Source organism: Helicoverpa armigera, chromosome 26 (genome assembly GCF_030705265.1).
Source record: "Helicoverpa armigera isolate CAAS_96S chromosome 26, ASM3070526v1, whole genome shotgun sequence".
Lineage (NCBI taxonomy): Eukaryota > Metazoa > Arthropoda > Insecta > Lepidoptera > Noctuidae > Helicoverpa > Helicoverpa armigera.
The window spans coordinates 6110664-6124705 of NC_087145.1; the positions used below are offsets into that span (position 1 = coordinate 6110664).

At 35.6% G+C, this 14042-nt stretch overlaps 1 long non-coding RNA gene across 1 annotated transcript; it reads left to right on the forward strand.

Annotated features, from left to right (window-relative positions):
• Positions 1 to 10154: 10154 nt before the first annotated feature.
• On the forward strand, positions 10155 to 12730 carry LOC135118847 (uncharacterized). The gene is made up of 3 exons (XR_010277822.1): positions 10155 to 10918; positions 11496 to 11638; positions 12402 to 12730. It is a non-coding gene; the product is annotated as an uncharacterized LOC135118847 (long non-coding RNA).
• The last annotated feature ends 1312 nt before the right edge of the window (positions 12731 to 14042 follow it).

Genomic DNA, 14042 nt, shown 5'->3' on the forward strand with positions numbered 1-14042 from the left:
TTCGAATTCCGTACAAGAAAACTAAAATTGTTCCGAGTCTGAATGTTGTGAGATGCAGGAAAAAATACTAGTGATTATTTTTAACACTTTCACAATGCAAACCTCTGAACAAATTAGATGAATATTGTATAAGTAATTGTAATAAATAATGATGCTGGAGACAATTATTACCTTTTTTAATAAATTATTAATCACATGAAGCTTAAATATGCAGGCAAAGTAACGTGACACAGTTAGTTTATACTACTAATTAGGACTTACTTCACAGAAATATTGGTAAAACATGTACCATTTTCATAAATGAGCCATTTCTCCGACCAGTGGAATCAGAGTTCGCAGTTGGCAAAGTATCAAGATTGTCTGTAATGTATTGCTCATATATTTCCACGTAATTCTACTGGTAATCCTACTGGTAATTATTGGGCAATTGCTGAAATCATTCGCTATGAAAATGTAAGGTCCACGTCATGACGTGATTGTGGTAACTTCTTGTAACTTATAAGATGGAATTTCTGGGTCACGTTGTTTTAGGAAATAAATAAATAAAGGCACCATTAGTTGTCAGTTTTGATGATTGAACCGCTTTATGCACAGTTCCAAATTTCCTATCGTGTCCCAGGAACTTTCTTACTTCATCCTCAGAACATATCAACGATACACTTTACTCTCATTTATTTCCCATACTAGAATTATCACACTAGTTGTAATAGATAGGGTTGATTACTTTTGTAGGAAAAAAAATATTTCCAAAAAAAAACACCGAACTCGGGATACCTCATTCAAAACTCGTTACTGCTACCCACGAACCATACAAGTTAAATCAACATTTTTCCCATGCTCTGACGTATAATCGAACCCGGAACCACCCACTTTAATCTGGCGCTTGGCTCCTAGGCAAAAAACTAGGTATATTAATGTCAGGCAAAAAACCAGGCTGGCGTGCCGACTCAATGACAAACGGTCAGTCATGACCAATTGAGCGTCATGAACTTACTAATACGATTATATTTTTTCTATTAGATATATTTTAGACGGATTTTAATAGTAAAATATGCAAGTATATAATTATTATATATGTACTTACATACAATTGTTATAAGTGTGAGTTTTTTTGTCTATTTGAGAGACCCCGGTGAGAACTACTGTCCGTACCGGGATAAAAATGTTACTTGGGAAGAGTATAACTTTCCAACAGTGAAAGAATGTTTCAAATGGATTCAGTAGTTTCGGAGCCTTTAGGGTAACAAACAAAAAATATTTCCTCTATATGATATTAGTAGAGTATAAAGTTCAAAATCCACAGGTTGGCCCTACATCACAGGTTGGTTACAAACTCATAAGTAATTCGCAAACTCTACCTCCTTATTATGTTTATATATGTAGATTAATTTAGACTTCCGTTAATTTTAATCAATTTAAATAAGTCTTTAATTTTGTTCATATAATGCTGTAAGAATGTAACTTGTAAGATTACGTCAGATAGGCGAGTACTTATGTAAGTAAGAGAGAGAAAATCCAAGGTGAGACAGTAAAAAATCATGATAAAGTCAGCATCACATTGAAAAAATATTTTTCCGATAAAGCTCGGGAGTAAAAACCTGACTCATTTTCACTGGAATTAATTAACCTTCATCCTACGAATAAAATATCCTGCCTTTATCATAGTTAAATAGAACTAGTTTAATGACGTAAGCAATGACGCCTTATAGGTATTTTGGATTTACCGGACAATTGCGGTAGTTGATAACAATTGTGAGTATGTAATAAACCGAAATGATTAATTAATTTGTGTTTAGAACGGTTTTTGCCGTTTATCCGCTACGGATAAAGGAGGAAATCATCAAATGACCCCTCCCGCTAGAGGGGGGCCCAGCAGGGCCAAGGTCTGCCGGGGCTGCGGGATTTTTCAAAAGTGTTACCGCGGCCCTGGTACATAAAAAGCCTACGACGGAACACGACGGTTTTTAGTCAGTAAGAGTCTGACACTCCCTCACCGCTTCTAACCCACAGCGGAAGGGGTCATTTGATGATTTTTGAGGTCATTAAAAAAGAAAGCCTTCCCGCTATGGGTTAGCAGCGTGAGGGAGTGTCATCGTTTACTAACTAAAACCTATCATGTTCCTTAAGCCCTTTGTGTACCAGGGCCGCGGTAACTCGCAGTCCCTTACTAGGACTGGTCACACGATAAGAGGAAGAAGAATTCCCAAGAAGACACGAATCACAGGTTTATGTATTATTAGTAAATAGTAAACCGGATAAACAAACAATACTTATGAATCACAAAACCCTTATCAATATAATCAATATAAATCGCTAAGTAAGCATGATACGTAATATCATCGAAATATTATGCAATACCCATTAGTTGTGACGAGTCGGTCAAAGTACAATTCTAAGAAGGTCCAAAGTTCGATATCGTGTTGATGCATTACAATGTTATCTTGTTATTTATGTAAATGCTGTGGTCTTGCCAAATTATTTATTTGGTATACTCTTGTAACATGTATAGATGAAATTGTACGATAAATTAATTATGGAAGTTCACTGGTACGTAACAAGAACGCAATCAGCGTAGGTACATAAAAAAGTCAGCTAACTGAGTTAACAGATTTTGTTTATCAGAAATGACGTCACCATCCAAGGAAATCTTAAAATAGCAACTCCTTCTGTGGGTGCAACGTGAGTTCAGACTTTTACCCGCCTTTGTTCCTTCTGGAGCCCTTTGTATACCAGAGTCGAGGTAACCCATCTGCAGTTAACGTTCTGATCTACCCTTCATAACACTTAAATAATAACCATTTTAAAAATCAAAAAAATAATCAGGGCCCAATTTTTTCCGGTTTTATGCACACCGATAACAAAGCTTTGAACTACGTCATACTGCAAGCTAGTTTTATTTTAAATAATATAAGCAGTTTTTATCGATAAAATGACTCCCAAAATCACTAGCGAGGCATAGGTCATTTGACTGGACTTTGAGCCGTATAAGAATTAGTATAAACACATTATAATATGAACTATGGAATCTGTTTTTATAATGGTTCTAAAGTGCAGTTCTTCTAAATCTCGATCCGTACCCTATAAGTACTTTTTGCATCATCGAAATTTGCTTGATCTGTAAAAAAGCAAGATATGACAAACATAAAAACTAGAATTTCCCAAAGTACCGTGAAATTACTGGGAATGCCGCAAAAGTGTGCCAAGAGCGAACCCGTTGAGTAATATGCGAAAAAAACTATTCACCTAAATATTTTTACAGTGATTCGCAATTTTGAGAAAACTGTTACTGATGTTTTTCTTTTTATTTTGCGAAGCTTTAATGATCTTGAAAGTGTCATTAGTAAAATATTTTAATAATGACCATTTTGTTCTTAATTCGTGGGAAAAAATATATCACAATTCATGTCAGAAAATCACTTTTATAGATACAGATAGGGTCTTGACTTACGGAGCCGAAACGTGGACACTGACGGTACGGCTGGTCCACAAGTTTAAAGTCGCTCAGCGGGCTATGGAAAGGGCTATGCTTGGCATTTCTCTGAGGGATCGCATCAGAAATGAGGTAATCCGTCAGAGAACCAAGGTCATCGACATAGCCCACCGAATCAGCAAGCTGAAGTGGCAGTGGGCTGGCCATATTAGCCGAAGAACCGATAACCGTTGGGGTAAACGAGTTCTAGAGTGGAGACCACGCCTCGGCAAGCGTAGTGTAGGACGTCCTCAGGCACGGTGGAGTGATGACTTGCGCAAGACGGCTGGCAGGAGCTGGATGCGAGTAGCCGAAAATCGATCTCAGTGGCGTGCACTTGGAGAGGCCTATGTCCAGCAGTGGACTGCGATAGGCTGATGATGAAGATACAGATAGGTATTATTTTATATTCTATCAGTATACCAAATTAAATCAAAATAGGTCCAGCCGTTTGACTACCGCCCACTTTAAAATTAGTGAGCCGGTCACTTAATTAATACCTTTAATTATACGATTCCATTTTAGTTTAATCACGAGATTCTAACGTTAAGCTCACGTGAAAATAGGTACAAATATATTCACTAATGATTTAACGTCATGTACAAAGGTCATAGAGGATACTTATGACGTCTATCTTTGACCAGGTGAAACAGTAATTTATGATATAAATTGATCCTTTCACATTTCCTCAAAAAATACTTGAATATAGGTATAAGATTTATTATTAAAAAGGATATAATTTATCATCAATCCTATATAATTTCTCAGGCTCTATCTAGACTATATATGTATGTACCAAATTGCGTTGAAATTGGTTGAATAATTACACAAAAGTTAGTCAAACCCAGTATAAGTATTTTTCCTTTTCCAATCTGCATTCTGATATAACATAACGTAATACGGAATTAACTTTAAAAACAAAAGATAACAAAATGGCGTTATACGAGTAGATTATGACGTAGTCTATTGCACAATTATTATTACAAGGACGTGTCCTTCTATCATTTATTTTGGTACAAGTTCCGACATGTTTTTAGTATGAGTCAAAAGAGTTTTCCGGAAGAATGACCAATCTTAAAATGTTTTAAAAAAAGAGTTGTAGTAGGTACGAATACCAGCTACCACTAATTCCTACTCCCGGTTAAAAAGTAGCCCGTGTCCTTTCTCAGGTTCTGGATTATTTTTGTACCACTTTTAAATCAATGCAAAAGTTTTCACGTGAAAGCACGACAGATAAAGAGAGTTAATTTTGCATTTACATACATATGTATGTATTAGAAAAGGTAACTTGAAACCAATTGAAATCTTTAAAACATCCGAATCGAGAACCTCTTTTTTGGGAAGTCGGTTAAAAAGTAACAAACGCAAATAATTTTTACAATCAATTGCGCAATAAGTAAGACGCAAAAGCTTTCCACAGGTAAGTACTGAAAATGTGGTGTGACGCGTAAAACTTACTACGCCTTACTTTTACACTGACTCACCTATTATTTCGACGAAAATTACATCCTTAACCAATGTATGGGATTTAGGTTAAGCTAGGACATTATGGAAAAGCACTCGCATTAATTGTAGGGAAAACAATAGAATAAGAAAAGTTCACAATGTCAATGTCAATATGTTAATAATAAAACCACTGCAGTCACATATGTACATATTTTACAATTAATATAGCTTCACAGGGTCGCCCGAAGATAGGTACATGATGTAATTTTCTACTGTTTCTATTCAGTCAGGCAACAGAGTTAAGGCTGCTGGTTTGTTCGAAGGAGTTACCGCAGCCCTGGTACAGAAAGGGCTCCAGAAGCAGGTAAGTTATAGTCTGCCACTCCGTCCCACTGCACCAACAGCGAGATGTGTTCTTTGATAATTTCCCTCCTAAAAAATTACAGCAGAATTAACTTGCCAGTATGACCACGAAAGTCAATTAAATTTACAACCGCAATTAAAGCCTAGGCCATCAGATTAAAATGCAAATTTTGAAAAATTCGGGACTAAACCGGTGACCTAAAAATCCTAGATTAATTAATATTTACAATTGCTTTTCACCACCAAGGCTATCAAGTCATATCACTGGATATGATAAGAATAATTAGGTAATTCATAATAAATAATATTGTTTTGAATAGGTACCTGAAGGTCGCTGGGACGATATAATTATATTATGTACGTAAAAACATTGATTGGCATTATTATTGTTTTATCAATACGGCCAGGCCCCCACGAAGCTACTTAAAAGTATCTTCACCGGACTGGTAGATTAATTTAACACCTACAATTATTTTCGGAAAAAAATGTGTGTTTATAGAAAGCGTACTTCGTTCTTTTTGTCAAGCTTCGAGAATTTTTTTGTAAAGAAATCGATGGAATCGAAAATCAAACAAACTTACAAACAATTAAACCTTTCTTATAAAATACTATAAATTAATTATAAGAGCTTTTACTCTCACTAACAAAAATGCATACGTATACCATTGAAAACAACTCGATAAAAAAAAATAGTACTCAAACATTCCATCTACAAAATCCCAGAAAATTCTAGGAAACACGTCGGAACGGAAATTGATGACTAATACATTTCGTCCGTCAAAACAACATCATACGGTTTGAACACAAATTTTTCGCACATACCTATCTGATAAGTAAATAAGGCCACTCCAATGTCGCAATAGGTAAATCAATTGCGCAGTTCTGCTCCAGCCCTTATTAAAACACCCTTATTTTTTAAACAGTAAAGTCTATAATCCCATACTATAAATCTAGTAAACACTAGGTACATCGTCCGAAAAGCAAAGTGGCTAAGTCAAAGCCGAGTGGATCGATGGGTCATAAGGTTAAGCAGCGCCTATTCCGGTCGGTCCTTGGATGGGTGACTATCTCGTCATGACGAAACATGGAAGAATTCTTCCGCGTTTCGGAAGGCACGATGTATTGGTGAGCCCCGTCTATCATTTAAACATCTTTGACAGTCGTTCCTAAGGGGTATCATCAGGTTGCTCGGGTAACTGGGTTGAGAAGGTCAGATAGGCAGTCGCTCCACGTTAACACTGATACTCAGCTGCATCTGAATAGACTGGAAGCCGACTCCAACAAAATGGCTAGGTAAACAACCAGCTATGATCTTCGAACTGCAATGGCATATATTCTATTTGGATTGAACTATTTAGGTATCTAGAATGTAACATATCACTGTGACCTATTATTAACTTGTTTTGATTGCATAATATTGTTACAACAATGTTATTTGTATTATGTAATTAAGTTGTAACTAATTAGTTTATATTACCTAATGTGTTGATAATAATTGCCTTGAAACTGTAACTAGGAAAATTCTGCTGCGATTTTGTTCTGAATTGTAGAACACGCAACATTTAACTTCATACCTATGTGTATCATCATACCTCTAAATAAATTCTGTTTTTATGACTAGGTGCAGCAAACAAATCTCTGAAACTACTTGCACCAATTCCATAAAATCTTCATCATCATCCTTAGTAACTCCGTCTATCTAAATTAGTCTGAAAAATGTCTCTACACTCATCGTCAAGGGCGGATCCACCGTTGTGGGCACGATGGGCATGCCCACAACCTTATTAGACTTGTGACGTCACACTTTTACGGTTTTTTGAAATCGATAGGCTGATGATAACACTAGGGAACAAAATAATACTTTTTTTATTGCATTTAATTTTATGACTGCTGTTTACTAATAAATTCGAGGTCACCATATTTTTTTCTAACAGCTTTCCCAAAACTCAAAAAAATTCGCGCTCGCTACGTTCGCGGCTTCTTCACTTTGCGGTGGTTTAAGTCCAATGTCGAAAACGTTAGATTAGTAATTTAAGTTAAAATTGAAAGTAGAAAAGGATAGCACCCCCATGACGCCCTCTTTCAGCACTTTCTGGTTAAGAAGAAGCGGTGAAGAACAAAACAAACTTCCCAGCAACGTAGCTGTCTATTACAATAAAATTATTATTATTTACAATAGTCACTATTTGACATTTTTTAGTTGTTTTGGTACTGTTTTGTTCCAAAACTCAAAAAACTTTCTTACTTGTTTGGGTGATTTCGTGTCCCAAGACTCCAAAATTTTGCGATCGCTACGCTCACACCTTCTTAATTTCACAGTACTTTTTCTACCTCTATAATTTCTATAGGTATATTTGTGGCACAGAACTCAAAAATTTCGCGCTCGCTCCGCTCGCGTAACTTTATACGGTTTTATGCCACGTCTTCGCTTTTGGTTTTATAACTTGGTAACTACGACGAAATCTAAAAATGTTCTGGCTTGCTACGCTCGCAAAAAACAAAGCTACTCACAATCTTTCCATACATAGGGGTGCTTTAGTAATGATTGCACCCGATACATAAGCTAGAGATGGAACTGATAGCGAGCATACATAATATACGTTTAGATATACCTATTAAAAAAAAAACGTCAAATATCGTTACTCGCGTTTTTAGCATTATTACATTGGTTCGTAATTTTATTTTGTCGTTTTTTTTTTGGGGTGCTCAATAGGTAGCAGCCCCGGGTGCCACCCGATGCTATGCCGCCACTGGTAATAATTGAGAAGTGCACCAAATGCGTTAAACCCTCCCTATATTGGCTTACTGACTACTTGAAGTTATTGATTGAAATAGGTTTGGATCGAAACGGACGTATTTTTTTTATCGGGTCCGACTTCCTCCTAAGTTTATTTTCATTCCTAATGCCAAAGTCCTGATGCTCAGAAAAAAGGAAATAATTTAATTCAAAAGTTCATAAACGATTTGCATAATTTTTAATGAGCATGTTCATGCTCCATGTCTTCATGTCTTGTACTTTTCTAGTAGCCGTTTCTAGTTCCGATTTTCTAGTAGCTGTGACCACAACCTTTTTTGAGGGCTGGATCCGCGCTTGCTCATCGTCGCCTGTCTGTCTGTTGCACTCTAAAAAAACCCAAAGGACAGCAAAATATAGGCACCTAAAATTCCTACAAACACGTATTAAATGAGACGTAATTAACCAAATGATGGCGTAAGTGCGCCAAAATCGTACACTTGTCCTCAATTTTAAAGGAAAATATACATCACGAAAATACACAGTAATTTAGTTAATACGCAATTACCTCAAAATAAATTACCTACTTCAATTATTATCCAAAATATACAAAAAAAATATTGCAGAAATCCCCGAACGAAATTAATTGTTTTCTAAAAATGTGACGTGCAAAATACCACATACCACTGTAACGTATCCCACTAAGAACCGTAAAAGGAAATGGGTTTCACCACTTAGGCATTAACCCATCCCCACGCCCCATTAATGACGTTACAACCGTTACGACCTTGTAATGGGATATTCAGACGATCAATGTCAATCGATTTTATCCTGTAGTAGATTTGTGTTTTTACCTTAGTAGGCATGGCAAAATTAATTAATGATGTAGAGGAAACATTTATTTGGTAGTTTTTTTGCTCCGAAACTGCTAAACCGATTTGAAAAATTCTTTCATCATTTGGAAGCTACACTCTTCTTGCGTAACGTAGGCTTTATTTTATCCCAGTAAGGCCAATAGTTCCAAGAAATCAGCTAGTTCAAAATAATAGGGGTGTAGGTACTTTTTCCTTGTTTTACCTGAAATAATTTCATATGAGGTGTGTCGATTGTCACGTATATGAAGGCGTTTTCAATAAATACGTCAAATGCAGCTACGCAATAGAATTTGCCTACGGGAAATTTTGTGCATACAAATATTATATGGGTTAACCTTTCATACAAAATTTGTATACGTAATGTACGTACACAGTATAAGGATTTTTCAATACCTACCTTATGGCTTTTGTCCGTTTGTGTATGTTCTGTAATGATGGTTTAACTACTTGATTTTAGTGGGACTTCAAAAATAGGTTTATCAAGTCTTAGTAATTTTGACTATAGGTAAGTTAAATAGCAGAATAAATATTTTGTAGGTATTTTAATTCATATGAGAGAGCGAACTAAAGGCATGACGGTATGATTAAGGGCTTACCTAAATATTAAATAAACAATAAAACAAAATATAGGTACAGCACAGGCGCAGCTACAGGAAGTTGCTCGTTCGATTTTATAATCTATAATTCAGTATACATTGTATAATATTTGTAAATACATGAAATACCACTCACATAAGCACTTTATCTTCTACAAAACACATGTTCGTGTAATTAGCAGTCTGATTACTTGGGGAATCCCAATCATTTAAGATAAGCTTAGGTAAGAATAAGTGTTTAAAAATAAAATACAAGATTAGCTTAGGTAAAGTATAATTGTTTAAAAACTCTAGCTTCCACTAGCAGTTTTACCCGCGTCCCATGGTAATTACTCCGCGCACTCAATTAAACAGTAAGCCTCCTTGATAAATGGACTATTTTATTTGACCTACATTCAGTGCAAACAAACTTTTCACCTATAGTACTAAAGTATATATATTTCAGTTTCTTTTTTTTAGATTAGTGGCTCCATCGCAAGTCTATCTTAGACACCATTGGTCTAAGTATATCTAAGTATATCTTATATATCTTAGTATATCTTAGACACCATTGGCTGTGTTTCGGATGGCACGTTAAACTGTAGGTCCCGGCTGTCATTGAACATCCTTGGCAGTCGTTACGGGTAGTCAGAAGCCAGTAAGTCTGACACCAGTCTAACCAAGGGGTACACTGAAAAAAGTATTTTACAAAACTAGTTGAGTTAATTCACAAATAATCAAACTTTGATAAAAGACAAACGAATTTCATTTACGTATTGATCAACTGCTTCTGTTGCATTTTACAAAAATATTTTTGTTATTTGAGTTGGTTATAAGCTACAAAATTTTATGTTATCCAATACAAAATTCGGTTTCGGCACTTTGCAACATGATATGTTTTGCTATACTCTACACACTTGTGACTTTACAGTTAACCCAACTAAAACTATTTTTTTAACGAATAGTTGCTGTTTTTCAAGTCTGCTATATTAGTCTGTTACCAGCTAAATAGTATTGTTGAGATTTGTTTTGCAAAGTTACTAAAAATAAACAAAAAATTTGGCTGAGATCAACTAATATTGATTATGTTGGTTTTAGAATATTTTTGGTTATCAATAATACAGCAATATAATAGGTGGTGAATAAAGTTATGCTGCGCATAACAAAACGTTTTGGTTACATGTAGAAACCTGTTCTTCTCGTGTTGCGTTGCGAGTAGGTACTTGCGTGGCGAGTGTAGGTTAGGTAGTGGATGTGTGTCTGTTGAGCAATGTGCATCGTCTATGGCGAGCGGAAAAGCCGGCGTTTTCGATTTTATGCATGAATCAAATATCATCAAGCAACGTCAAGAAGATTTCAAGAATTGAGCCGCCGCCGGTAGACGAGGCGGCAGAGAAAACGATCTCGGACTATCTGCGATCTTGGGGATTGGAAGCTTACATTCCAACATTTTAGGGTGAGTGTTTTTCACTTCTATTTCTTACATAATTAGGACAATAGGTAGTGTTTCATTCGTTAAATCACTATTTTAAACAGGGCATTTCCCGTTAGATGCACTTTTGCATTATTCTTAGATGCGGAGTGCTACTTTGCCGAAAAGTAGAAAAGCAAGCACCATACTACTACACATCAGGGTTTTGTACTACACACAAGGCGACTGATGTCAAGGTTTACCGCCTAATAGGTACCTTCGTAGGCCAGGAAACGGGTAGCAGCGTTTTCTTCCAAACATGGAGATTATGACAGTACTCTGCAGTATTGGAGAACGCATATATGTTCAGCAATGGACTGTTATGAGCTATTGTTTGACTATTTATGCAGTTCTTTTGCTTTCCTAGTGTATGATATTATTAATTGCATACCTACCACACCCAAAGATGAACCACTGACCCCCGCACCTACACAACCTAGGGCCTGTCCTCTCCCAACCAACTCTTATTTTAATTAAGAAAAGTCCCGTGGTAATAGTAAACAAGCTGACTAACTGACTTAGTGCGGAGATAAAAAGACTAAACTTATCCATATTATTTCAGAAGAATCCATTGATGTGGAGACTCTTCAAATGTTGTCAGAGGCTGACCTGAAAGACTTAGTGCCAACTATTGGACACCGAGCTAAGCTGACGACACAAATCAAACTTTTGACCAATATAATGTCAAATGCTTTTGAGAACACTGTAAGTAATAATAACAATAATTAATACTTAATTAGTCATTTAAATCTACACTAATATTATAAAGCGAAAAGATTTGTATTTCTGTGTGTGTGTGTGTATGTTTGTAATGAATAAACTCAAAAACTACTGCACCAATTTCAAAAATCCTTTTATAATTAGAAAGCTACATTTACACTGAGGGCTGATTTTTCAATCATCAGTTAACTTCTATCTGAGGAATAAATATGGCGGTTTGACATATTTTCCATACAAAACCTGTCAAAACGTCAAACATATTCCTCAGATAAAAGTTATCTGGCGATTGAAAAATCAGCCCTGAGTAACATAGGCTATAGTTTATCTCCATAGTACGGGAACGGGAACTACACGGGTGAAATCGCGTGACATTTGCTAGTTAACATTAAAATATTTAATAAAAACATGTATATATGTTATAATTCATGTATGTATGTTAGTAATGATTACTTTTTAATTTCATTACTGTCTCTGTGGTCTAGTGGTTTGGGGCTTTGGCACCTGATCCAGAGGTTGTGGAATTGAATCCCATGGAAAATACTTAGAGCATGAAAGTCATTTTGTGAAGTTGTTCCCAGTTTGATTAGGATAATGCAGGCCGAACCAAATCCAGGGTTGTTGTCTGTCCAGTAGGTTATCCTGTGCTTTGGAAGGCATGTTCAGCCATCAGTCCCTGTCACTGTCTCGGACAGTGGTCGTCATATAAAACCATGTTAGAGTTTGATCAGGTTATTATTTTATATTTCAGTGTACTAATACTACTCCGGACTCAAACAACCAAATAATGCTGTATACAGTGGAAGATTTGCCAGTTGTACAGACATTACCTGATGAAAAATGGAAATGATCGAATTTTAAATACTATTTTAGTGTATGTAGCTAGGTTTGGCTAGTATAGTGTGCTAGCTCTTTGTCTGAATTAATTATAAGTTCCTACTAAAATTAATTGATTTGATACTTAATAAATAAATATAATGTAAAAAACAAAGTTGTTTTTCTTATTCTATCTCAAGTTTGTAACCGAAATGAATACCATAGTAGGTAAGATTTGGGGAAGGATATATCTTGCTAAAACTTCTTATAGGTAGGTAAATGAAAATCTACAAGAAAAAAAAAACACTTCAGGCTGATGCTACAGGGTAGCCCGCGAAATTCAAATTTTCTTACGTTTTTTTGCAATTTGCAGGCCAGTGCTAGGTTGTATGTTGATTAAAATATTGTTCGCGATTGTAAGACGTATGTAGTTACAGAACTAATAATCATCAAAAGCATGAGTACAATCCTCCAAGTTCTAAAAGGTCTAACAAAAAAGATTTTTTCAAGGTCAAAGTCATTGCTAGACCTTTTAGAACTTGGAGGATTGTACTCATGCTTTTGATGATTATTAGTTCTGTAACTACATACGTCTTACAATCGAACTGGCCTGCAAATTGCAAAAACTGATCGAGCAGTCACTCTAACTAAAAAGTTATGTTACTTTTAACCGAAAAGTTCAGTTACAAATAACAAAATAGTTTGGTTACAATAATATTATAGTGATGTTACTAATAACTGAACTATACCAAACCCATGACCAAGTTTTAACCAAACGGATTTGTACGCGCTAACAATAAAACGTGGCTATTTTTACATAACACTTTTGTTTTATAATACACATATTAAGTTATTTATTCTAGAACACTTTGGTACAACGTGAATAATAAATTTGTTAAGAAGTTATCATTTTTGTCAAGCTACTAATAACAGATCTCAAATAACAAAACTGAATTTGTCTAATAAGAACTATAGTTATGTAGTCACTATTTTTATGTAACAGGTTACTCAATTGTTTGTTATTTGTTACTCAAAACTTTTTTCAGTGTATCGGGTTGCCCGGGTTACTGGGTTGAGGAGGTCAGATAGGCAGTCGCTCCTTGTAAAGCACTGGTACTCAGCTGAATCCGGTTAGACTGGAAGCCGACCCCAACATGATTGGGAAAAGGCTCGGAGGATGATGAGTGGCTCCATCGCAAACCTTATCCTTGTAATTTCAGCTGCCTTTTACAAAATGAAAAGAAAAATCTAATCCATCCTTAAAGTCTTCAAGTTAAAGCATAACGTAACATAAAATATTAATTTTCTATATGCACCGTTATGCACAAGAAAATTTACCGTTACTGAAACTACGTAAACCACATGATTCGCCAACATCCTGTTATGAATAAAAGAATGTCGCAAACTTATTACGAAATACATTATTATTGTTTTATCGAGTCGATAACGTTATCGATATCGGCTATTTGTCATCATGTTGAGGTAGCGAGTGAAATAATTGGTATAAGTCATCCGATTGATAAGGTAAAGTGGTCCATTGGAGGAAACGGAATATGTAGGATGACTGGTAATTATT